This window comes from Cryptomeria japonica, chromosome 2, assembly GCF_030272615.1.
Source record: "Cryptomeria japonica chromosome 2, Sugi_1.0, whole genome shotgun sequence".
In the NCBI taxonomy this organism is placed as follows: domain Eukaryota; kingdom Viridiplantae; phylum Streptophyta; class Pinopsida; order Cupressales; family Cupressaceae; genus Cryptomeria; species Cryptomeria japonica.
In genome coordinates, this window is record NC_081406.1 from 120,896,205 (window position 1) to 120,923,970 (window position 27,766).

Below are 27,766 nucleotides of genomic sequence, written 5' to 3' on the forward strand. Positions count from 1 at the left end.
AACCCACATTTAATCCTACTAACATGATGCAATTCAAGTTGACTTTAGGTTTGTATCACACACCCTAACAAGGAGCCACATTGCAACCATTCCTTGAGGATTTATATTTTTAATTAATTCAATAATATTAAACACCAACTAAAATTGATGATGCATCCCAAGATCCTAGAATCATGGAAGTTATGGAAGCATTATTGACAAAAGATCCAAACAATATTTCTTGTTGCTAGCCCATAAGGGAGACATGTTACCATCAAGTTTTGACCTTTAACAAATTCAAGAGCTTATACCAAACATTAAATCTCAAAACTTAGGCTTGGAGAAAATGATATTACATTAAAAAAACATGTCACAAAAATTGAAGACGAGCATGTGTTTGACAAATACATCCTATGACACAAATAATTTTATCATTCTAACACCACACACATACATACTCTAATACACAAATACACTTTTTAACATGCCTCTGCTATCATAAACTTGCATAAAATCAAATAATACCCAACATGTAACCAACCCAAATCAACACCAAAACCAAAATCAAAACTACAAACCACAAACACAATAGTACATTTACAATCTTACAACCAACATAGTTCAAACATGGCAAGTGGAATTGAACAAACAAACACAAACTGATTTCAACAAACCAACACAAACTTCAACCAAACAAATAACACCTTAGTTCCACTTAGCCACACAACAAGCCAACCTTGACAAAAAAACACAATCTTCAACCAAATGAACAACAACTCACTTAGACGCACAATAAGAAACCCCAAAACAAACACTTGCATACCTATATAACACAAAATCAGACATTTATAACACCAAACCAAAACCAAAATGTTCAACCAACACCACAACAACAATGCACCTTTGCTACACATAACACATACAATCTAAATCCTACTTTTACACATTATAACTATAATTCCCAACACAACATCCTACCTAACTAGCAATCCACATATACTTTCACACCTTAACCAAACCAATCTTTCACACTTAGTCTTAACCAGAATAAATACAACCAACCCCTAACATATCAGGGAACAAATGTATTAATTGACCCAACACAAAACTAGACATACATTCCATTAAAAAACAACATGCTCACACAACCATCCTCGACCGAGATTCTAGCACAAGCACATGTTGGACACAGTGGATCACTAAGAGGGGGGTGAATTAGTGATTTAAAAAAATTCTTCTCTAATCAGGGATATACCAGTACTATATAAAATAGATAGAGTGTTGATCGGTAAGCCAAACAATGCAAACTAAGTGTGTGAAACGATTTTTTATAACATCAAAATAACACATACACAAGAATGCATCACATAACACCAGATATATGAGGAAAACCCAATGTGGGAAAAACCTCGGTGAGAATAGCTGCTGGAGATCTTATGCTCCAATCCAGCCTCACAATGAATATGATTTGATTACAATTTTAGGGCACCAACCCCTGATTTATGATCACCAACTCAAAGGAGCACCAACCCCTGAACAATTTATAGGATACAACCTAAAGGAGCTAAAACCCCTGCACTAAGCACCTACTTAGTGAAGACAATATGAAAATTCAAATACATAAATAAATTCCCTGTTGCAAATGAAGTTTTGCAACCCTCCAATATTCTGCTCTACTGGTTTCAATCTTATCGGTCTGTGAAAGCTCCACACAGACTGCAACACTGTCTTTATGCTGGTCCTTAGTCTGTTGAAACTTCTCTCCCTCTGCCTATTGGATTCACTTCACACTTGCCCACACTTTGCCAGGTTCTGTCTCTGCTGGTTTGTTCTCTGCCAGTTCATACACACCTTACCGGTTTCTCCTTCAACACACAGTCACTTAAGATTTTTCTTGTTTTTCACTCAAACAATCTTTTATGCCTTACTTTCATTTACCAGCATCATCACATATCATTCACCAGCAGTAGCCTCATTGATTTAGACTTGTATATTTGTAAGAAATCCTTCCCACCAAAAACCAAATCAAACTTCAGGTGGTTTCTTTCCTTCAATCAAATCCGATTCGATCTTTCTTGGATCGCTCACCTGCTTTGGGGAGATGCATCTATACACGTTTTTATTCATCCAATGCATGTTTGCTAAAAATAGAAAACTTCACCCTACTTTACGGCCTTGATCTTTGTCGACCTCATTTCACCTAGTTGTTTCTAGCTGAAGGTCAATCTGCAATCGAATTTCGTGCCTCGGTCACAATGCCAGCGATTGCCTGATCATTCTTTGTCATCCATATATGTTAAAATCTTTTAGATATATATTATATATGTTATAATATGATAACTACTAAAATAAATAAGAATAAATTTTTTTAAAACATATAATTTATTATTAAAAATTAATTGTTTAATTTTAAAAGTAAATATATTAATAAAAAATAAGCTATTATATATTTATATATATTTAAAAGGTTAAAAATAATATTATTAAAATTTATATATAATATATATCTTAAAATTATGATAATATATTTTTTATCAAAATAAATAAAAATTTAAAATATATGATTAATTATTAATTTATTATATTATTAATTATAACTTAAAACAATATAATAAAAAATTTATAAAAAAATAATTTTATTTTTTAATTACCTTAAGAGGCGATAAGAGGGCAGGGTGCAGTAAAGGACACCGAGAACATGGATGAAAATGGTGCAAATTTTCGCCCCCATAGCCAGTGCCATAGAATTGTAAGACCTCTCATTTCCTAATAACTGCTACCATAGAATAGTAAGTACTAGGACCCCACCCTAGAAGGAGCCCTCCATCTCATTACGGAGGTAAAATGAGAGGTGGATAATCTAATAGGCGATGTTATCCGCCCGCCAATTGGCTCAGATTTGCTTCCCAGACCCTGGCCCATAGTTATATATAGGCTTCGAATAATCAGGCATTAATTCCCACCGACCCGGAGTATTTCACGAAAGTTTCGATCTTGGGGTACTAAATTAAAAAGCATGCCGGTTTCTGAATGGTCCTAATTTCCTAAATTCCAACCAAGTCAGATAGACTTGGAAAATTGTTGGAATTCAATCAAGTCATTTGATCAAATTGGGTAAAGTTTTGACTAACATGCGTGTTAGTTGTGCGTTTTATATTGTCGATTTTGCAATTAATGACTGCAATTGACTAACCTGTCGCTAATACGCTGTACGAAAGCTCCATTTTAGAACCAGAATAGACACAACCCACAAATAAAACCGGTGATTACCTTTAAAGTTTATACGGAAAGTCGAGACAAAATATAGGCCATTTTTTCCAGTCTGTGAAGACTATGAAATATGGGGTCACATACAAGTTCTGTTTGATATGGCATGCCAGCGAGTCTCTTCTGGAATGTTCCAGGCATTTCATTTCAAAGTAAGAAGATGCATGGACTAGGGGCCAACATGGAGCAATCCGCGTAAAATAATAAATTTATAATAAATATATGTCGGTACTAAACCAAACAAGGCGTCTGTGAAATTTTTAGGTCAAGATCATTTTTCCTAAAAATGTGGGGTCTTATAAGTCTTGTTTTATTTTATTTTATGTAACATGCCAACAAATTTCTTTTGGAAGCTTTCAGAGGACAATAATGGTGTATGGAATATGTGGTAAACAAGGAGCAATCTGGGTACCATGTCACATGAGGTGGGGGTCCACAAGAGGAGCAATCTATGGAATAGACTGTGAGCGTAACAATCTGCAATTATTTACCATGAAAAAATTATCTAAATTTCAAATAAAATGTTTCAAACATTTCAAAAGAGATTTAGATTTTTTCGCATGCCATGTGAATTAGGATTTTTATGTGATTCACATTCGATAATATCTTTATGGACTAGGAAAAATGGTCTCCAATTTTGACTTGACTTCCCTTCGAAATTTCAGAGGCAATAGTTAGTTTATTTGTTTTAATATCGATTAATTTTACTAATGCAATCAACTAAGAATTTTTTATTAAAGACCACCCAATCTTTGCTATACTAAGGTTGTACTTGTATATAACTGTCTTTAATTTATGCGATACTAATGAGTGACACTATTGGCCTTTTTGGCGCTAGCCTTATTTCCTCGAGCCAAGAGTCAATCAACCATTCAATTTTACTATCTTTTGAGTGTCTTCTTGTAAACAACTTAAACATCAAACAATTTCTCAAAACAAACAACTGCTTTATTCTTAAATTTTGCAAAAAAACAAGCTAGAATTGCACATTTGAAACAAATTGTTATGCATCTGTTGCAAAAACCCTATGGCTACACAATGTGTCACAATGATCATATTTTGTCATATGCATTTGTTGCATTTGGCACCACATCTATTGCATTCAGTTACACATCTGTAGAATTATAGCACATAAATGGTAAAAACTATAACACATATGTCCTATTAACCGTATTATGAGTTTGAACTACTCTAAGTAGAGTTATATAGTTGAAAATTTTTGTCGCACATGTATAGTAGTTTGCATCACAATTGACCCTTCACCTAATGCATCTATTTCAGATTTATACATTAGGGTTTTTACCTTAGTAATTCAAATCCTAGACATCAAGCCTAATTTACACAAACTAGAAATAGAAACATGAGATCTCTAGCATATCATCTTAGCTTAGCATTTTCATTTTGCATATTCTTACATTAATTTAGTTTAGAAAAGCATCTTTTAGATCAAATTCAAATCAAGCATTCATCCAATTAGTATAAAAAAATAGCATAAAAATTAGAATCAGACCAGACCTTAGTTTCCATCAGTTTCCTTAATCTCACATCATTCACTATATTGTATCCATTGGGTCTATACTCACAACTTTAGTATAGGTTTGAATTTTATCACTTAACAATTGGGTCTATAGGTCTATACTTAGAAGTCTAGTATAGGTTTAAATTATTATCAGCACAACATCTTAAGCGTTATCATTTTGAGACCTTGATTTTCCTTTTGTTGACTTTGGTCTACTATCAAATTATTTTTGCATTAGCATCCAAAAATTAGCAAAACAAAATAAAAATTATAAAACCCAAAAATCTAAAAATAAACCATTTAGTATAGACTCGTATCCATATAATATTAACGTTCATAGCATATAATTGATAGTCCATAGGTATCTTATGGTGAAACAAGATCTCAAAGAAAAAGGAACCAAATGGATCCAAACTCAAAACCCACATTTAATCCTACTAACATGATGTAATTCAGGTCGACTTTAGGTTTGTATCACACACCCTGACAAGGAACCACATTGCAACCATTCCTTGAGGATTTCTATTTTGAATTAATTCAATAATATTAAACACCAACTAAAATTGATTATGCATCCCAAGATCCTAGAATCATGGAAGTTATGGAAGCATTATTGACAAAAGATCCAAACAATATTTCTTGTTGCTAGCCCATAAGGGAGACACGTTACCATCAAGTTTTGACCTTTAACAAATTCAAGAGCTTATACCAAACATTAAATCTCAAAAATTAGGCTTGGAGAAAATGATAATTACATTGAAAAAATCATGTCACAAAAATTGAACATGAGCATGTGTTTGACAAATACATCCTATGACACAACTAATTTTATCATTCTAACACCACACACATACATACTCTAATACACAAATATATTTTTTAACATGCCTTTGCTATCATAAACTTGCATTCAATCAACTAATACCCAACATGTAACCAACCCAAATCAATACCAAAACCAAAACTTACCTAACCAAAACCAAAATCAAAACTACAAACCACAAAACCAAAACCAACAACACAATAGTACATTTACAATCTTACAACCAACATAGTTCAAACATGGCAAGCTGAATTCAACAAACAAACACAAACTGATTTCAACAAACAAACACAAACCGATTTCAACAAACCAACACAAACTTCAACCAAACAAATAACACCTTAGTTCCACTTAGCCACACAACAAGCCAACCTTGACAAAAAAAACACAATCTTCAACAAAATGAACAGCAACTCACTTAGATGCACAATAAGAAACCCCAACACAAACACTTGCATACCTATATAACACAAAATCATACATTTATAACACCAAACCCAAACCAAAACGTTCAACCAACACCACAACAACAATGCACCTTTGCTACACATAACACATACAATCCAAATCCTACCATTACACATTATAACTATAATTCCCAACACAACATCCTACCTAACTAGCAATCCACATATACTTTCACACCTTAACCAAACCAATCTTTCACACGTAGTCTTAACCAGAATAAATACAACCAACCCCTAACATATTAGGGAACAAATGCATTAATTGACCCAACACAAAACTAGACATACATTCCATTAAAAAACAACATGCTCACACAACCATCCTCGATCGAGATTCTAGCACAAGCACATGTTAGACACAATGGATCACTGAGAGGGGGGTGAATCAGTGATTTAAAAACTTTCTTCTCTAATCAGGGATATACGGGTACTATATAAAATAGACAGAGTGTTGGTCGGTAAGCCAAACAATGCAAACTAAGTGTGTGAAAGGATTTGCTATAACATCAAAATAACACATACACAAGAATGCATCACATAACACCAGATATATGAGGAAAACCCAATGTGGGAAAAACCTTAGTGAGAATAGCTGTTGGAGATCTTATTCTCCAATATAGCCTCACAATGAAAATGATTTGATTACAATTTTAGGGCACCAACCCCTGATTTATGAGAACCAACTTAAAGGAGCACCAACCCTTGAACAATTTATAGGATACAACCTAAAGGAGCTACAACCCCTACGCTAAGCACGTACTTAGTGAAGACAATATGAAAATTCAAATACATAAATAAATTCCTTGTTGCAAATGAAGTTTTGCAACCCTCCAATATTCTTCTCTACCGGTATCAATCTTACCGGTCTGTGAAACCTCCACACACACTGCAACACTGTCTTTATGTTGGTCCTTACTCTATTGAAACTTCTCTCCCTCTGACTATTGGATTCACTTCACACTTTCCCACACTTTGCCAGGTTCTATCTCTATCGGTTTGTTCTCTGCCAGTTCACACACAACTTACCGGTTTCTCCTTCAACACACAATCACTTAAGATTTTCCTTGTTTTTCACTCAAACAATATTTTATGCCTTACTTTCATTCGCCAACATCATCCAATGCATGTTTGCTAAAAATAGAAAACTTTACCCTACTTTACGGCCTTGATCTTTGTCGACCTCATTTCACCCAGCTGTTTCTAACTGAAGGTCAATCTATAATCAAATTTCGTACCTCGATCACAATGCCAACAATTGCCTGATCATTCTTTGTCGTCCATTCTTCCTCGAGCCGCATTAGTCTGTCATCAACCCGTGATTTATAGTTTTATCATTTAATGACCACCTTCTACATAGACAACCATGTCAATGAACATTTCATCGACCTCTACAAGTTTTCCACCTCAAGTCCACGAAGGACACATCAGCATATATTCAACTTCATCGACATAGGGTTGGTTCAAACATGAACAACCAAAAAACCCTTCTATCGGTAGAACCTCACCGATATGACCAACACACTGATCAATCACTCTTACCAACAACACATCATCCTGACAATTCATCTTGCCTTCCGGTATGACTTCATGTCATTCTTCCTGTTCAGCTCACCGGGTGTTGTTGTGATTCATCAATGTTTCGCCTCTTCATCACAAACAAACAACCAACCTTTATACCGGTTTATGCCTTACTAGTTATAACTCAAGCATGCCAACTCACTCCTGCATCTCACCTCATACTAGTGGTATCATCTGTCAACTCGTAATATACTTCTCTTCTTTATGCCAGTTAAATCTTCTTCATACCGGTTGTACTTCTCTTCTGCATATCGGTTGACACACCTATCGGTAACCTGCAATACCGGTTGATATCAATGACAACTCAATGCCAACAATCTCCCCCTTTGGCATTGATGTCAACACTTTCTGTTCCGGTTTCTCTCCCCCTTTAACAAAAATGGCAAAGGGAACCTTAGTCTGACACCAATCATACTACCAGAGTCTAACCATAATCTATCCCTTTTTCTTCAACCAGTAGGACACATTCTCCCCTTGTGTCCATGCTTCATGATTCAAGAGTCATAAGATAGTAACAATTGTTGACTCCCCTTGAACCACACATCTCCCTATTCATTTAAGTGTTGCCAGATGGTGGGACAACTCCCATCTTTTGTCTCAAGTACTCAAATATGTTCCAATCGGTGAGCAAATTGATACTTGATTGCAATGTGTTTTGTTCTTGAGTGCATTACTGGATTCTTGGAGATGTTGATTGCACTTGAGTTATCACACTGGATTGGAATAGGTTCTGGTATCTCTACCTGTATGTCCTTCAGTGTCTACTTCATCCCCAATACCCATGAACAACATGTAGTAGTTGCTATATACTTGTACATCATGTGCAAAGAGTTTGCAGATCGGATGAAGACAAAATTTGAGAAAGCCTTGTATGGTTTGAAGTAGGCCTAAGAGCATGGTATTCCCTATTAGACATATACTTGAAAGAGAAAGGATTCTAGAAAGGGAATGCAAACAAATTTTTTTCAACTAGCATACAAAACTCTCATCATCATGTAATAGATATCCTTCCAGTTGTTCCATATACATTTCTTCTTCAAGATTACCATTCAAGAATGCAAATTTGACACCCATTTGGTAAACCTTGTAACCTTTATAGGCAGAGAAAGCTAAAAACATTCTTATTTCCTCTAACCTAGAAACTGATGCAAAGGTTTCTTCGAAGTCAATACCTTCCACTTGAGCATACCCTTTGCAAACTAACCTTTCTTTATGCCAGATTATCTTGCCTTCTTCATTCATCTTGTTCTGATAGACCCACTTGGTACCTATGACATTCTTCTCTGTCGGTCTAGGAACAAGCTCCCAAGTTTGATTTTTCTCAATTTGTTTCAGCTCTTTATCCATGGCATCTACCCACTTCTCACTTTTTCTAGCTTCATCAAAATTTTTGGGCTCAAGTTCTATTATGAGGCGGAAACTTACCTGCTCATTATTCTAGGCTAGTCTCCTTCTGGTCTGTACACCTTCATTTTTATCTCTTATGATCTGTTCTTCTGGATGGTTCTTCTGCACATACCAGTTGGGGTTCTTGTTTGGTGCTTCTTCTACTGGTCTATTATCAGATTGTTCTTCATACTCAACATTTGAAACATCAATGGAGGGTGTCGGTGCACATTTTGTCTTATGTAGGTCTTCATCTATTCTTACATTTATACTATCAACCATTTTTTTTAATCTCTTGTTGTAGAATTTGTAGGCTTTACTATTGGTTGAGTAACCCAAGAAGATTCCTTCATCATTCCAGGAATCAAAACTCCTTAATCCATCAACATCTCTCTTGATGAAACACTTACTTCCAAACAATCTAAAATGCTTGAGTGATGGTTTCTGATCATACCATAGCTCATAAGGAGTCATTCTACTATTCACTCGTAACTGTACCTGGTTTAATGTGAAGACAACAATATGAACTGCTTCCTTCCAATATGTATCCAGTATCCTGGACTCATTCAACATTGTTCTAGCCATCTCCTTTACTATCCTATTCTTCCTTTCTACCACATCATTCTGTTGTGGTGTTCTTGCTGCTAAATACTGTCTCCGGATTCCATGTTTCTCATAGTAGTCAATGAACTCATTTGAAGAATATTCTCCACCCTGGTATGATCTTAAGCACTTTAATTAGTGTCCACTGTCATTTTCAACTATCCTTCTAAAAATCTTGAATCTTTCAAATGCCTGTGATTTTTCATGCAAAAATGTCACCCAAGTCATCCTTGAGTAGTCATCAATGAATAGCATGAAGTATCTCTCATCGATCAGAGCCCTTGTCCTTGTTGGTCCACACAAATTTGTATGTACTAACTCTAGAGGTCTTGAGGTATTGTACTCTTTTTCTTTGCAACTCACTTTGATTTGCTTTCCTCTAATGCATTCATCACAAAAAGTACTTGCTTGTTTAGTTATTTGTGGAATGTTTCTTATGTACTAGTTTTTACTTATCTTCACCAAATTATCAAAGTTCACATGACCTAATCTCTGGTGCCACAACTAACTTTCATCAACCTATCCCATCATGCATTGGGAATTGTATCATTCCTTCATATTGTAGACATTACCATATGTCATCTTTCCTTCTACCACAACCTGTCTGGTACTCTGCTTACTTATCTAACAACTGGTAGAGTCAAATGTGAACTTGTACCCTTTTTCACACATCTAACTTACACTTAGCAGATTATGCTTTAGTCCTTCCACATAGTACACATCATGAGCCTTGATCTTTCCATCAATATTCAATGTACCATGCCCCTTAATCTTGATAGAGGAGTTATCACCAAACCGGACAGAACCACAATTCCAATAATCAATCTTGGTAAACTTTTTCTTGTCTCCGATCATGTGATTTGAGCAACCACTATCTACTACCCATAGATTCCTCCTTTCAGCATGTAGAGGAGTCTTCACAATCAAGCTTGACTCTGTCTTGTTCTTCTCCTTCTCTATCCAAATCTTCTTTCTTCTCCTCTTTTGTCATCTCGTGTTCCAGTTTTGTCTCTATCTTCTAATCTGGTACTATTTTCTTTTTCTCATCAGTTCTCAACTTACAATGCCTTTCTATGTGACCAAAATTTTAACACTTGTAATATTTTACATTAGCATTAAAAGATGTATCCAAGGCATTCTTTTAGGACATCTGCACATTTCTCCTACACTCATAACTCTTATGACCAAACTCATTACAATTATAACATGTGACATTTGTACTTTGTAATGCAGCAAATGAGTTTCTACTCTCTAAACTAGGGTTTACATTCATTTTCCCATAATCTTCTATTCTATGACCGAACTTATTACACCGATGACAATAACCATGAAAGTTTGGAACATATTGGCTAGGTTTCCTTGGTCTTGCAAATGACTACCTCATCGAGGGTCTTCCTTTCATGTTGCTAACTCTGGTGAATCTTTCATGATCAACTTTTACATTTCTCCTTGGATTTGCATGTTGGTACATTGAGTGTGGATTTTGGTTCATTAATTGTGTGTACCAGTTTGTGTGGCAGTTTCTAACAGCATCTGCATATGTCTTCTTACCGGTATCCTTGTTTACCGTGAATGTCTTCTTCTCTTCACCTTTATTTGAAGAAGTGAATTGTATCTCCTTATTAGATGTGTCTCTGTTGTTTGAACTTTGTCCTTCTTTGAATCCTAAGCCGCCGGTATCCTTTGAAGACTTTTGTTTTCTCAACATTTTGTCTAGGGCCTCTATGCTACTTTCATACTTGCTTCTCATCATCAGTTCATTCTTGCTCTTCTCTAATTCCTTCTGGAGCTTAAAAATTTCTTCTTCCATGTTCTGATGCTCCTTCTCCTTTTTACTCAAGCTGGTTCACAAATCCTCTTGGCCTCTTCCAATTCAAGTTTTAGATTTGCAATTGTTTTCTTGGATTCTTCAAGAGATTTCTCCAACATATCTTGTTCTTTTGTTGTAACCTTTTTCACCTTCTTTAGATCTCTTCTTGTTTTCTTCAGCTCTTCCAAGGCACTGATGAGATCTACTTCTCCTTCTTCCTCTTTTACTTCTCCTTCTTCTAGTACTAGAACCTCTTTGGCCATAAAAAGGTTTTCTCTGACTTCATCCTCACCGCAACAGTCATCAGAGGCACTCTCCTCATCTGTGGTATCATTTTCATGTGTGTAAATACTGCTCTACTTCTGGTTGCCTCTTCTACCACGCCAGTGGACATTCTTCTTCCTATCCTTACCATATGATCTGCTACCACTTGATTGATCATCTTCATTCTTATCACCATAGGGACATTTGGTAGCAAAATGTCCAATATTTCCACAATTGAAACATTTCAAGGGCAGCTTGCCTTTGTATTTGTCGGAACCCATCTTGAGTCTTTTGGCAAAGTTTTCCATGATATCACCAGTCTTCACCGGTTCCATCTTAAACAAAATCTTCTTTTCCTTTCCTTGATGTTTTGAATGCAGCTTCTTTCTTCGTAGCCTCAGTACTGACAGTCCTAATCTCATAAGTAGTTAGGGAACCATATAGCTCATCCATTGTAAATTTTTTCAGATCTTTTGCTTCTTCTATTGTTGAAACCTTTGTATCATACTTAGATATGTTGAGATCTAAGTAATTTCTTCACTACCACCTCATCTTTTATTTCTTCTCCAAGCCATCTAATGGTGTTTGTTGTTTCATCAATCCTTTGGAGATAGTTATCAATCTTCTCTTCATCTCTCATCTTCAAACCCTCAAGTTATGCTCTCAATGTCTATAACTAGGCTTCCTTGACTTTAGTATCGCCTTCAAATATTTTCTGCAACTTACCCCAATTTTCTTTAGCAGATGAACAATGCATGACCTTAACAAACTCATTATCAGATAACCCACTAAGAATGACATTTTTATCTTTAGCATTGTTCTCATATTCCTTCTTAGCATCTGTATCAGTAGGGGGATTATTAGGGACTGTATACCCATTCACAACCGACATCCATAAATCAAAACCTAGAGAGGTCAAATAGGTTTCTATTCTTCTACTCCAAAAGGCATACTTGACACCATCAAACATAGGAGCTTTTGAGGAGGCAGATTCATTTCTTGCCATTGTGAACACTTGACAATATCTACCCAAGCTAGGGAATGCTTTGGCAAAATAGGGAACCTAGGCTCTAATACTAATTGTTAGACACAATGGATCATTAAGAGGGGGTGAATCAATGATTTAAACACTTTCTTCTTTAATCACAGATATACTAGCACTATATAAAATAAACAGAGTGCTAGCCAGTAAGCCAAACAATGAAAAATAAGTGTGCTGACCAGTAAGCCAAACAATGAAAAATAAGTGTGCTGATCGGTAAGCCAAACAATGCAAACTAAGTGCATGAAAGGATTTTCTATAACATCAAAATAACACATATACAAGAATGCATCACATAACACCAGATATAAGTGTTGACAATGTGGATGAATTGATTATGTGTTGCATTGATGTTTTGTCATTGATGTCAACACTAGCTATTTTGGTTGGTTACCAACAGACAGGTTTTGGTTACTGGTAGAAGATCTCGTGTTACCGGTAAGGGTTTGAGGTTTAACCGATAGAGCCTTCACTGAGAAACCTTGACAGAATGCTAAGTGGTGTTGGTGTGGCTTCTAGATGGAATTCAAGATGCAGAAGGTGATCCTTGATCGTGCCTCAATTGATTGGAGACATCGCTTTGGCGTGATTGACCTAGATTAGGTCTGATACCTATCAAGGTTATGGACCAATATCATGATAACGTGTTCTCTACACATTACCAAGATGTTATATGAATTGGTTATTATTGTTTTGGTCTAAAGACAACATGGCATATCATTGTAACATAGATATATGTAATGATCTTATTGTAATATCTTTTAGGTGGTTAACCTAATTGGTTTAGGCCTTAGGGTTTGTATAAATTGATGTAAGATCTCATTGTAGATCATGGTATGGAAAATAAGGGTGTCATGGTCATCGAATATAATATCATATGCAAAGGAGATTTGGTTGATCATAGGTGATCGAATTGGGTTTAAGTAAGAGGTCAAAGGCCTCTGGTATTGAGCTTAACCAGGACTATAATCAGGCATGGTTGATACTATCTCTGGCAGTTCATTGTTCTGGATTATTTTCCAATTATCTTGAGGTGGTTATAACCTCTCTATAGTCACTGAGACTCTTTTGTAATGAGTAGTACACTATAGGCAGTGTGCCTTCCTGCATGTGTAGGCCCCTCATTATATCACATACTTTCTACAGAAGTATCATCTGACTGTGGGTAGGCTTCCCACTGTGGTTTTTCCCTTTACCAGGTTTTCTATGTACAAATCATGGTGTTATGTGGTATGGTTGCATTGTGTTAATTCTCTATTTCATTCTTAAGTTTTATTTCTTACTGGTATCTGTTTCTGCTATTCTGGTATTCAATTTTATGTGCCCTAGTTAAAGGTTATAAAGTGGTTTGATTAATATAATCTGTTAACAATTGATTCAACGCCCCCCTCTCAATTGTTCACCGGTTATCCTAACAATTGGTATCAGATATTTGGTCCTCTTTTGTAGAAGCTTAACCGCTTGAGGTAGATCTTATGGCAGCTAATACTTCAAATCCACCAACAACTATTTTTAGAAGAGAAATCCCTAAGCTTGATGAAACAAATTATGGGATATGGAAAATCTGAATGGAGGCTCATTTTAAATGTCTTGGCAAGGATATTTTCACTAAGAAAGGATATACACCTTATGATTCAGCATCTAGCAATCCTGCTCCTACAGATTTGGACAAGAATATTGAAAATGATTTTAGAGCTAGAGAAGCCCTCTTGTGTGTACTTACTGATCACCAAATCATGGGATTGACTGATAAATCATCGGCAAAGGTTATGTGGGATAAATTGTAAACTTTGAATGAAGGTGATCCTACTATCAAAATGTTAGGATTCCCAAAGATACTGAGAGCGGGGGGTGAATCAGTATCTTGCTAGTTAATGGATTTTCTTAACTTATTAAATGAAAAGCATTCCAAAACTGTGTACGGGTAAACCAAAATTAATGCAGTAAATAAGAACAATAAGCACAACATGAAAAGAACACCATAACACAATATTTTTAGTGAGGAAATCCGGTGTGGGGAAAACTTCAGTGGGATTTGTGACCCACAATATTCGCTTACTGGCCAATAAGGGAATATTACTATTAGAATAGGGGCCTGCACATGCAGGAAGGCCAACTACCTAAAGGTCACTACTTACATACAAAAAGAGAAGTCACACTGAATTAAAATAGTGGATTATGAAAATCCAATGTCATGTACTTCTACAAAAGGGCATCTGTTATGCCAAATCTAGTACTGGTTTAAGCTCTACAACTTCCAAAACCTTATACCAAACTCTGCCTTAATATTTGCATCAATAATCTAACCATGTCCACTACATATATCCTTCTATCAAATATTCTCTAAGATATCATACTTATATATGAGCCTTATTACAATATGCCTTGTCAGCTTACAAAAGGATATTACAATTAATTACATTTTGCAATAAATAAAATCCTGTCAGCCAGGGTGCTGGTAATCAATCTTTTTGGTGTTGGTGAACGTATGTCAGTGTAGAGTCTATCGGTGTCGGTGCCATATGATTGTAAGGTTTCCATCAATGAAAATACCTTCAATCACCTACAATTTATCATTGGAGTGTGCATTTACCAACAATCTCCCCCTTTGACATTGATGGCAACACTCATGAGAAAAATCCAATAAGTGTCCAAAAAATGTTGTCCAAAAGAATCTGCCAAAATTGTCAAAACTGTGTTACCAAAATGTGTGCTCCCCCTGAGCTGATGATGTCCCTACTAATCATTTTTTTCATCTCCACTACTCCCCCTTTGGCATCAATGACAAAGGCTATCATTCAATGTCAATGGAGTGTGATTCCTGCCTGATTCCTTGTAATCTGTTTATTACAATCTAATAAATTTTTGTTAAGGCAATATTCAGATTGTTGCTGAACCTCTCACTGTCTTTCAGTGTTGCTTCAGTTCTTTGAATTGTACCGGTGAGAAGGTGCATTTTCTCTTCCGGTGTCTTAAGTCTTGGCACAAGAGCCTCATAAATCTCTTTTCTCAAAGAGATGAGGATATCTAGTTTAGGACTTAGTCTGCATTTAAGTTCTTTTGCCTTATACTTTATCCTTTCCTTGTCTTTCTCAAGTTTTTCTATTTTCGCTTCAAATCATGCTATTTCCTGTTCAATTACTGATATTGAATTAGATGAACCTATCAAGTTGTCAGCAATATCATTTATTTCCTTTTGTGCTATGTTGATCTCTTTATCTATGTCTTTTGTCAAAATATCTATTTTACATGCATCTCTATACAATTTCTTGAAGTCCAAAATTGCTTTACCTAATACCGGTAATAAGGTTTCCATATGTTCCTTATTATTCTTTACTGTCTCCTCAAAGAATTTTTCCTTCTCCTTATTCATTTTCTCTCGGAAGGTGCCTTCATTTATTTGATCCAGTGTAATTAGGTTGCTGATTATATACTTAGACAATGTGTCTAATTGGCTCAAGGAATCTTTATTATCTATAATACACTTTGGAGCTATCATCTTCAAAATTGGTAAAGTGTCATCTATAGCTTTATACGCCTATGCATTACACTCTGTTATTTTCTTTATTGAATCTGAGAGTACCTCTGTTACATTTGTAGGCTTGAATTTAGTCATAGATGTACCAGATGACTGTCCAACTGTTTTCACAATTTGTAATCCGCCAGTGGTTGTGATAGCTTTTCTTTCCTCTTCCTCTGGAGGGCCAGTTTGTGTTTGCATTTCAGCTACCAAAGGCTTAGGCTTGTCAGATGTAGCTAGTGGCACTGTTTGTGAAGGAGCCTGTTGCTCTGTTGGTTTCTTAATGTTTTCCTCAGTATGAACCTGTTGCTCTACTGGTTTCTTAGTGTCCTTTCCTGAAGGTGTCTCTGTTTGTGCCTCAGAAGATTTCACTATAGTGTCCACTGCCAGTTTTTCTTTGTTCACCTCTATGTTGTCTACTACAGGTGAATCATTAGGTATTCCAGTTTCAGTGGTTGTCGATGGTTCAGTAGATGCATCAATATGCATACCTACGGTATCTACCTTTCTAGTAACCAGGGGTTCATTTGATTTTTCAGTTTGTTGTTGTTCCCCAATTCCATTGTTTCCAACTTCAACATTTTCTATCGGTGGCTCAGTTGCCACATCACTCTTGTCAGTTGTTTCCTTTTCCACCATAATATTGACTTCCTATGTGTCAATGTTCATTGTGTATAACACCTCAGAATTAGGGTTTTTATCCTCATGTGGTGTTTCCATACTCTCTGTTGCCGGTTGTTTGTCATTAGTTTGTACCGGTGGAGTATCAGAGGTTGGTGGGGGTAAATTATCTGTTATTTTTAGGCTTGGAGGTCCACCTACCTTACCTTTCCCCTTATCCTTTTGGTAGACTCTGATAGTCTTTGGTCTTTTTAGCTCTTCTTGTTTCTCTTTTTCAACAAAAAATATATCCCACTGATCTGTAGTCTCTTCTATTATTTCATTTACTCTACCTACCATAAGTGCAACATGTCGGTGACCAGTTGAAAATACTGTCCGATTTTCTTCACTAATCAACTCATCAATTTCTTGTGTGGAGTTCACTGGGTGAGCTGCAAGTATCATTTCTATTTTGATTTTCTTATCTAATTCAATAATAGCTACCCTTCTAACTTCTAACCTTCTGTATAAATCATTGGGTATCTCATCCACAATTTCCATCAGAAATTTCTTATAGATGTCTAACTGTAAGATTAAACTATTTTCTATGCTCTCCTTTTCATCATTTGATAGTGTGTTATATAATTTACTGATGTTTTTCAATTTCCCATCCTCATTTATTTCATTCAGAAGTTTATCAAATGGTGGAATAACTTGTCTTTCTTTTCTTTTCTTTGGTGTTAATTTCTTAGTCGGAGGCCTAACTGCTTGCTGCTTTTGTCTTGTCCTTCTGGGTGTAGATGAGGATACCGGTGAGGTTTTTCTTTTTCTTTCTACCCTTTTGAATTTAGTGGGTATCTCATTGTTAGAGGAAGTAGCAACTAGTGAAATATGTGTCTCCGGTTGTAATCCTTCCAATTCACTCTCCTTAATACCAGTTTTATTCAAAACATCATCCTTATTGCTTTTGCCTATTTTGAACCTCTCCTAACTATCTGCTCATTTTTCTTAACTCTTTTTTGAGATTGAATGCCACTTTCAATTGTTTCAGTATTGCCAAATACTTTTTCTTTTGGTTCCTTAGGGGCTTCTAAGAGGTCTTTTGCATGAGCCTCATATTCCATCTCTGTAACCCAAATAGTCCTAGGGATAATTGCCTTGATCTAGATTTCGTCTTTCTTGATCACAAAGCATATCTCTTTTTTCTAATTATCAACAATTGCTTGAGATAGCCTTATTCTTGTCTTCATCATTTCTTTCAAGGTTTAAAAATGTTCATTTATGTTTTTCTTCTTGTCATCTCCCATGTTGTTCAGTATATCAAGAAGTTGTTTTCCTATCGGGATATCAAAACCAAAGTCTTTCCTACCAATACTAGGAACTTGCTTGGTAATGTACAACATTAAACATACAAGCAGGTTGCCAAATCTAAAAGTTCATTTCTTATCACCTTTTATTTTCTTCAGGTTGTCTATCAGTTCATCTTTAAGCCACTCACATATATCAATTCTTGCATTGTCATTCACCATGTCATATGCACTTTTAATACATAAAATGGAAACTAAGTTTAGTCTATTTGCATGTGTAGCCTTATAACCAAGAATCATGCTAACAAATCTAACATTTATATCTTTTACATCGTATACTCTTAGGGATCTTTTGTCAAAAGTTGCACTAGTTAGGGTCATCACAGTGTCATTTGAAACCTTCTTAGTTCTATCAGGCCTGCTACCGGTGGAAGGTAAGCCTGACACTGCCCTAAGTGCTTCTTTAGTAATCTAATGGATGTAATCCAACCAAAAGAACTCTCCATGAACTCTACTCAAAACTATTCTTATCACATCTTTAGGAAAATAAGGGATACTAAGAATGTCCACAAAGCCTAGGGTTTCCACTATCTTGTGTTCCACTTTAACATTACCATGTTCATCACAAATTATAGTCCTATACATGTTCATTATTTCTTCAGCTCCTAGTTCCTCAATATGACAATGTATATACATTCTAGGATCCTCTGCATAAACTACTCCCTTAAATATTTTCGAGAATGCTCCTAGGGTATCATCTTTCTTCGCAATTTTGGGAATAAGTTTGAACATGGGTCTAGGGCACTTAATAACTTCAATCACAGTGGGGTTTGTAATGAATTCAGGTGCGGATGAAAAATCCATAGTTATAAATACCTTAATCTGCCTTTAGGATGAATTGCTTCACTTTTCGTTGTGGATGTCTTTGCTCAGGATTTTCGCACTCTCTGAAGATTTGAATGTTCGATGAAAGAAAAAGGAGCCAAAACACTTTCTTTATAATGTTATTTCTTTCAACTGCCACATTTAATGCCTACCGATTAAGTCAAAACTTAACTCATCTGCCGTTAAAGAAGTAATCCAACTTCTTACCATCAACTGAGGGTTAATTAGCATGTTTTCAATTAGTTGCCATACCCACAAAGGATTATTTCTCAGTTAGATTAAGAATCTCCTACTGGTGGAGTGATACTTTGTTCTATCGGTGAAGGAATAGCTTCACTAACATTCATGTCAGACTTTCTAATCCATTATTTTGAAAATTATTGCTTTACCTCTTCAACCTTCTCTTTACCTTTCAAACTGAGTCCTTTGTTATTTGTTGGTGATGCCTTACTTCTATAGAATTTTGCAATATGTCCAATTGTGTTACAAGCATAACAAGTCACAATGTTTTTCTGAATAGCTATCCCATATCCTATGCTAGTATGTGTTCTGCATTGATTAGATATATGTCCAAATCTTCCACAAATTTAACATCTTACATTCATTCTGCAATTTTCCGAATTATGACCAACTTTATTGCATTTAGAGCATTAACTGGTGGGTGCATAATTATTTTGATAGTTTCTAGATCTACACTAATTTTCTCTATGACCGTACTTGTTATAGTTGAAGCATTTTCCATTGAATTTATAAGCATTAGGTTGTCTTACCGGTTTGCTATGATCATGGTTGTTTGCAGTACCGTAACTTTCACCATCTTCAAAGCCAAGGCCATTTGTATATCCATTAGGTTTCTAATTCTTCAGCATGTCATCAATTTCTTTTGAACTTTTCTTGAATTTCTCCTTGTGTTGATTTGCAGTAGCCAACTCATTTTCCAAGAAATCTTTCTATCTCATGAGTTCAGTTCTGTCATTTTGTGTATGTATTAAATATGTTTTTAACATATCATTTTCATGACTAGGTCTTGTGTTTTCATTTCTAGCATCATTTAGTCTTCTAACCAAGTCATCTTCATTCTTCTCTCTATCTTCAATGTCTTTACCAAATCTCATAGTCATATCTTGCATCTCGTTCTTCAATGTACTATTTTCTTGTCTTAGCTTGTTCACAAGATCATTAAGAGTTTGTTTCTCATCATCATCACTCTGCATCTTCTTAGAAAGTTCTCTTCTTTTGTTCCTAGCAATAGTGAGATTTTTTTGAAGTCCTTGAATGATTTCCTGTGCAACCTTCAGATCATCTTCAAGTTTGATATTCTTCACTTTTTCTGCATCATAGTCTGCAAGAGATGTTTCAAGTTACTTCCTCGGGTTCTCCATCTCTACCGGTGACAAAATCTTCCTCAAGATTTTAGTCTTTTGAAAATAGAGGACCAGGCTCTGATACCAATTTTTAGGATTCCCAAAGATATTGAGAGGGGGGGTGAATCAGTATCTTTCCAGTTAATGGATTTTCTTAACTTATTAAATGAAAAGCATTCCAAAACTGTGTACCGATAAACCAAAATTAATGCAGTAAATAAGAACAATAAGCACAACATGAAAAGAACACCATAACACAATATTTTTAGCGAGGAAACCAGGTGTGGGAAAAACCTCGGTGGGATTTGTGACCCATAATATTTGCTTACTGGCCAATAAGAGAATATTACTGTTACAATAGGGGCCTACACATGCAGGAAGGCCAATTGCCTAAAGCTCACTGCTTACATACAAAAAGAGAAGTCACACTGACTTACAAAAGTGGATTATGAAAATCCAATGTCATGTACTGCTACAAAAGGGCATCTGCTATGCCAAATCTAGTACCAGTTTAAGCTCTGCAACTTCCAAAACCTTATACCAAACTCTGCCTTAATATTCGCATCAATAATCTAACCATGTCCGCTACATATATCCTTCTATCAAATGTTCTCTAAGATCTCATACTTATATATGAGCCTTATTACAATATGCCTTGTCAGCTTACAAAAGGATATTACAATTAATTACATTTTGCAATAAATAAAATCATGTCGGTCAGGGTGCCGGTAATCAATCTTTTCAGTGTCGATGAACATAAGCCAGTGTATAGTCTGTTGGTGTTGGTGTCATATGATTGTAAGTTTGTCATGAATGACAATACCTTCAATCACCTACAATTTCTCATTGGAGTGTGCATTTGCCAACACAAAATTGCTAAACTTGATGGTTATCGGGTAAGATATGAGAACTTGAAAATGGAAGATAATAAAAGAATTGCTACATTTATGGAAAGAGTAAATGAGATTGTCATGGGAATTCAATGTTGTGGAGGATCTTTGAGTGAAGATGAAATAGTTTCCAAAGTCTTGAGAGCCCTTCCACTGACTTACAAGATGAAGGCAACTACAATTAATGAATTGAGAACAATGGCAAACACTTCAGTTAATAGAGACATTCTGATTGGGAAATTATCTGCTTTTGAGCTTGAAGAATTTGGACCTTCTGGAGCTGAAAAGTTTGAACCTTCTTTTCATGCATCATCATCTACCGGCGAAAGTGATTGGAAAGCCTTATATGCAAAAGAATTGGAAGATACAAGGAAAGAGGATGAATAATTTGAGCTACTTGAAGACTTATTTGCTAGAAGAGTACCTAAAGGACCGATAGGAAGTAAGTATGAAGGAAAAGCACCTTTTAAATGTTTTGCATGTAATAAGATTGGTCATTTTGCATCTAGATGTCCTGAAAATGCAAGATTTGAAGAAAGAGTTAAGAAATCATTGAAGCCTAATCAGAACAGATATAGATTCAAGAAAAGTAAACAGTGCTACATAGCCGATGAGGGAGGAATAAGTGATGACTCTAAGGATGTACCGACAGCAAACTCTGCTAGTGGATCTGATAATGGAAAGGAATGGGTGTTCTATGCTTTAAAGGAAGATGAATCGGAACCGGATATCATGAATGAGGAAAAGGCCCTAGTAGAAAAAGTTGAAGACAAGGATGAATGGGTAATTGATAGTGGATGCTCACATCATATGACTGGAGATAAAAGAAAATTTATATCCCTGCAAGAATACAATGGTGGTCAAGTCAAATTTGGAGATGACAAAGCATGTATGATCAAAGGTAGAGGTATTATTTCTCTAGATGGCAAGCATAATACTAATAATGTTTATTATGTAGAAGGTTTAAAGCATAATCTTTTAAGTGTTGGTCAATTGGTGGACAAGGGTTTCCAACTTCAATTTAAAGATAGAAAATGCAAAATAATTAAAAAAACTGGTTTGGAGATTGCAACCAGTACTCAGACTGGAGGTAATATCTTTCACTTGAACACTGGTAATAAGACATGTTTGATTGCTCATATTGATGAGAGTTGGTTATGGCATAAGAGGTTGTGTCATGTTAATTTTGATTGTATTATTAAGATCAGTTCAACAAAGGCAGTTAGAGATATACCTAAGATTATGAAGCCTTATAATCTGGTATGTAAGGAATGTCAATTGGGAAAGAAAGTTAGAACTTATTTTAAGAGAATACATGATAAATCTAATGATTTACTTGATTTGATTCACACTAACTTATGTGGTCCAACAAGGACTAGAAGATTTCAGGGTGACAGGTATTTTATGTTGATAATTGATGACTATTCTAGAATGATGTGGGTAACTTTTCTTAGGGAGAAGTCTGAAGTCTTTGAGAAATTCAAGGTTTTTAAAGAAAAGGTGGAAACAGAAACTAGATTGAAAATCAAATGTCTGAGATCAGATCAAGGTGGTGAGTTCACTTCTTATGAATTTAACAGTTATTGTGAGACAAATGGAATTAGGAGACAATTATCTGCACCTCAGACTCCTCAACAGAATGGAGTAGTGGAAAGAAAGAATAGAACCATTTTGGATGTAGCAAGAACTATGATGATGGAAGCCAAATTGCCTCACATATACTAGAGAGAAGTAGTGAGTACAACAACCTACACAATCAACAGAGTTCACATCAAAGGTGAAACCGGTAAGACCCCTTATGAATTATGGTTTGGACATACACCTACTATTAAATATTTTAGAATTTTTGGAAGTAAATATTATATCAAAAGAGATGATTCAATTGGGAAGTTTGATCCTAGATATGATGAAGGGATATTTCTTGGATATTTAATTCAAAGAAAAGCATATATATGTTATAACAAAAGATTGCAGAAAATTGTGGAGAGAGCTAATGTGAAAGTGGATGAGAAATACAAAAATCAATCTATGTCATATGACAGGGAACCGACATTGGAAATGATCATAACTGAACTGGCAATTCCTCAACCAGTACAAGACACTAAGACAGTTACAACAACAGAATCAGAAAATTCAACTGTGACTGATGATCATAATAGTGAACCTGAAGTTCAGAAGACACCAAGGTATGTAAGGTTAAATCATTCTGAAGATCAAATCATTGAAGATAGGAACAATGGAGTTATGACAAGAACAAGACTAGAAAATAAAGAGGTATGTCTTATTTCTCAAATTGAACCAACATGTGTTATTGAAGCTTGTAAAGATAAACATTGGTTAAAGGCTATGGAAGATGAATTAGATCAAATAGAGAAGAATGAGACTTGGACTTTAGTTCCCCGGCCTAAAAAATAAGAATGTTATTGGAACTAAATGGATTTTTAGGAATAAATTAAATGAGGATGGTAAAGTTGTAAGAAACAAGGCTAGATTGATTTGTAAAGGATATTCTCAAATGGAAGGAATTGATTATGGTGAGACATTTGCACCTATAGCTAGAATTGAAGTTGTTAGACTATTTCTTGCCTATGCAACCTAGAAGAACTATAAAGTTTATCAAAGGGATGTTAAATGTGCATTTTTGAATGGTAAACTTGAGGAAGAGTTATACATTGAGTAGCCTGATGGATTTTCACTGACAGATGATAAAGATATGGTTTGCAAGTTAAGGAAAGATTTATATGAATTGAAACAAGCTCCTAGAGCTTGGTATGCAAGGTTGGATAAATATATTTTGAAGCTTGGTTTTACTAAGGGCAGTGCTAACAATAATTTATATTATAAGATCATTGATGATGATATTATGATTATTGAAGTATTTGTTGATGATATCATTTTTGGAGGTGAAGATAAACTATGCATGGAATTCTCTAATAATATGAAGAATGGATTTGAAATTTCCATGATTGGTAAGATGAGATTTTTCTTAGGTTTATAGATTACTGAAACTGACAAAGGCATTTTTATCTGTCAAACTAGGTATCTGAGGGAATTGTTGAAGAATTTTGGTATGGATAATTCCAAACCGGTAGGTACTCCTATGGTGACATTTGAGAAATTATCTATCAAAGATACATCAGCACCGGTAAATCTGACAAGGTATAAGTCTATGATTGGCAGCTTATTATATCTAACTCAGACTAGACCAGATATTATTAATGCAGTAAGTATTGTTTCAAGATATCAAAGTAATCCTAAAGAAAATCATGAATGTGTAGTAAAGAGGATATTCCGATATTTGCAAGGAACAACAGAATATGTCTTATGGTATTATAGAGATGATAACTTCACTTTATGTGCATATACAGATTCAGATTGGGCAGGAGATACTGATGACAAGAAGAGCACTTCTGGTGGAGCTTTCTTTCTTGGAAAGAAATTGGTTTCATGGATCAACAAAAAATAGTCATGCATTTTTTTATCTACTGCAAAAGATGAATATGTTGCAGTAGCAAATAATTGCACTCAAGTCTTGTGGATGAAGCAAATGTTAAAGGATATCAAGGTAAATTGTAGTGAACCAATAGTTATCTACTCTGATAACTTTGCAACTATTGAAATGTCTAAGAATCTGGTATTTCACTCTAAGACTAAACACATATCAATAAAATACAACTTTCTAAAGGACAATGTGGAAGAAAAAGAAGTCAAATTGGTTTATGTGAACACTAAAGAGTAGATTGCAGATATATTCACTAAACCGCTGTCTAAGGAATAATTTGAGTATTTGAGAGACAGGTTAGGGGTATCTGCCCCTCTGACAGAAACTTAGTTGATGGAGTAGACCATCAGTCCAGTATGCATCATCAACTTTATCCTTTTCTCCGGGGGAGAGATAGTCATGTGAAAAATAAATTCATAATTTTACAGAGATATTATTCACATGGGGAGAGTTATTGATATTCAGGAGATTGTTGGTTGTCTTCCACAAGGGGAGACTTATTTGGCATTTCATGATACTTAAATGTTTTTCACATCTAGTGTTGCCATCAATGCCAAAGGGGGAGATTGTTGGCAATATGGATGAATTGATTATGTGTTGCATTGATGTTTTGTCATTGATGTCAACACTAGCTATTTTGGTTATCGGTAGAAGATCTTGTGTTATCGATAAGGGTTTAAGGTTTAACCAGTAGAGCCTTCACTAAGAAACCTTGATAGAATGCTAAGTGGTGTTGGTGCACTTCTAGATGGAATTTGGGATGCAAAAAGTGATCCTTGATCATGCCTCAATTGATTGGAGACATTGCTTTGGCATGATGGACCCAGATTAGGTCTGGTACCTATCTAGTTTATGGATTGGTATCATGATAACGTGTTCTCTACACGTTACCAGGATGTTCTATGGATTGGTTATTATTGTTTTGGTCTAAAGCCAACATAAAATATCATTGTAATATGGATATATGGAATGATCTTATTGTAATATCTTTTATGTGGTTGACCTAATTGGTTTAGGCCTTAAGGTTTGTATAAATTGATGTAAGATCTCATTGTAGATCATGGTATGGAAAATAAGGGTTTCGTGGTCGTGGAGTGTAATATCATATGTGAAGGAGATTTGGTCAATCATAGGTGATCGAATTGGGTTTAAGTTGAAGTTCAATGGCCTCTGGTATTGAGCTTAACCAGGACTATAATTAGGCATGGTTGATGCTATCTCTGGCAGTTCATTCTTCTAGATTGTTTTCCAATTATCTTGAGGTGGTTATAACCTCTTTTTAGTCAGTGAGATTATTTTGTAATGAGTAGTACACTCTAGATAGTGTGCCTTCCTGCATGTGTAGGCCCCTCATTGTATCACATACTTTCTGCAGAAGTATCATCTAACTATCGGTAGGCTTCCCACCATGGTTTTTCCCTTTATCGGGTTTTCCATGTATAAATAGTCATGTTATGTGGTCTGGTTGCATTGTGTTAATTCTCTGTTTCATTCTTAAGTTTTATTGCTTATCGGTATCTGTTTCTGCTATTCTAGTATTCAATGTTTATGTGCCCCGATTAAACGTTATAAAGTGGTTTGATTAATATAATCTGTTAACAATTGATTCACCTCCCCCCTCTCGGTTGTTCACCGGTTATCCTAATAGTACAAGGAAAACCCAATGTGGGAAAAACCTTGGTGAGAATAGTTGTTGGAGATCTTCTGCTCCAATCCAGCCTCACAATGAAAATTATTTGATTACAATTTTAGGGCACCAACCCAAGGAGCACCAACCCTTGATTTATGAGCATCGTCTCAAGGGAGCACCAAACCCTGAACAATTTATAGGCTACAACCTAAAGGATCTACAACCCCTGCAATAAGAACCTACTTAGTGAAGATTATATGAAAATTCAAATACATAAGTAAATTCCCTGTTGCAAATGAAGTTTTGCAACCCTCCAATATTCCTCTCTACTGGTTTAAATCTTACCAGTCTGTGAAACCTGCACACACACTACAACACTATCTTTATGCTAGTCCTTACTCTGTTGAAACTTCTCTCTCTCTGACTGTTGGATTCACTTCACACTTGCCCACACTTTGCCAGGTTCTATCTCTGTCGATTTGTTCTCTGCCAGTTCACACACACCTTAGCGCTTTCTCTTTCAACACACAGTCACTTAAGATTTTTATTGTTTTTCACTCAGACAATCTTTTCTGCCTTACTTTCATTTGCTAACATCATCACATATCATTCAGCAGCAACAACCTCATCTATTTAAACTTGTATATTTGTAAGCAAGTCTTCCCGCTAAAAACCAATTCAAACTTCAGGTGGTTAGGATTTCTTTCCTTCAATCAAATCCATATCCAATCTGATTTGATCTTCTTTGGATCGCTCACTTTCTTTGGGGAGATGCATCTATACACATTTTTATTCATCCAATGCATGTTTGCTAAAAATAGAAAACTTCACCCTGCTTTACAGCCTTGATTTTTGTCGACCTCATTTCACCCAACTATTTCTAATGGAAGGTCAATCTATAATTGGATTTCATGCCTCGATCACAATGCCGACAACTGTTTGATCATTCTTTGTCATCCATTCTTCCTCGAGACACATCAGTCTGTCATCAACCCATGATTTTCATGTTTATCATTTCATGACCACCTACTACACAGACAACCATGTCAATGAACATTTCATCGACCTTTGCATGTTTTTCACCTCAGCTCCATGGAGGACATATCAACATATATTCAACTTCATTGACATAGGGTTGGTTAAAACATGAACAACCAAGAAACCCTTCTATCGGTAGACCCTTACCGATATGACCAACACACTGATCAATCACTCTTACCGGCAACACATCATCCTAGCAATTCATCTTGCCTTCTAGTATGAATTCATGTCATTCTTCCTGTTCAGCTCATCGGGTGTTGTTGTGATTCATCAATATTATGCCTCTTCA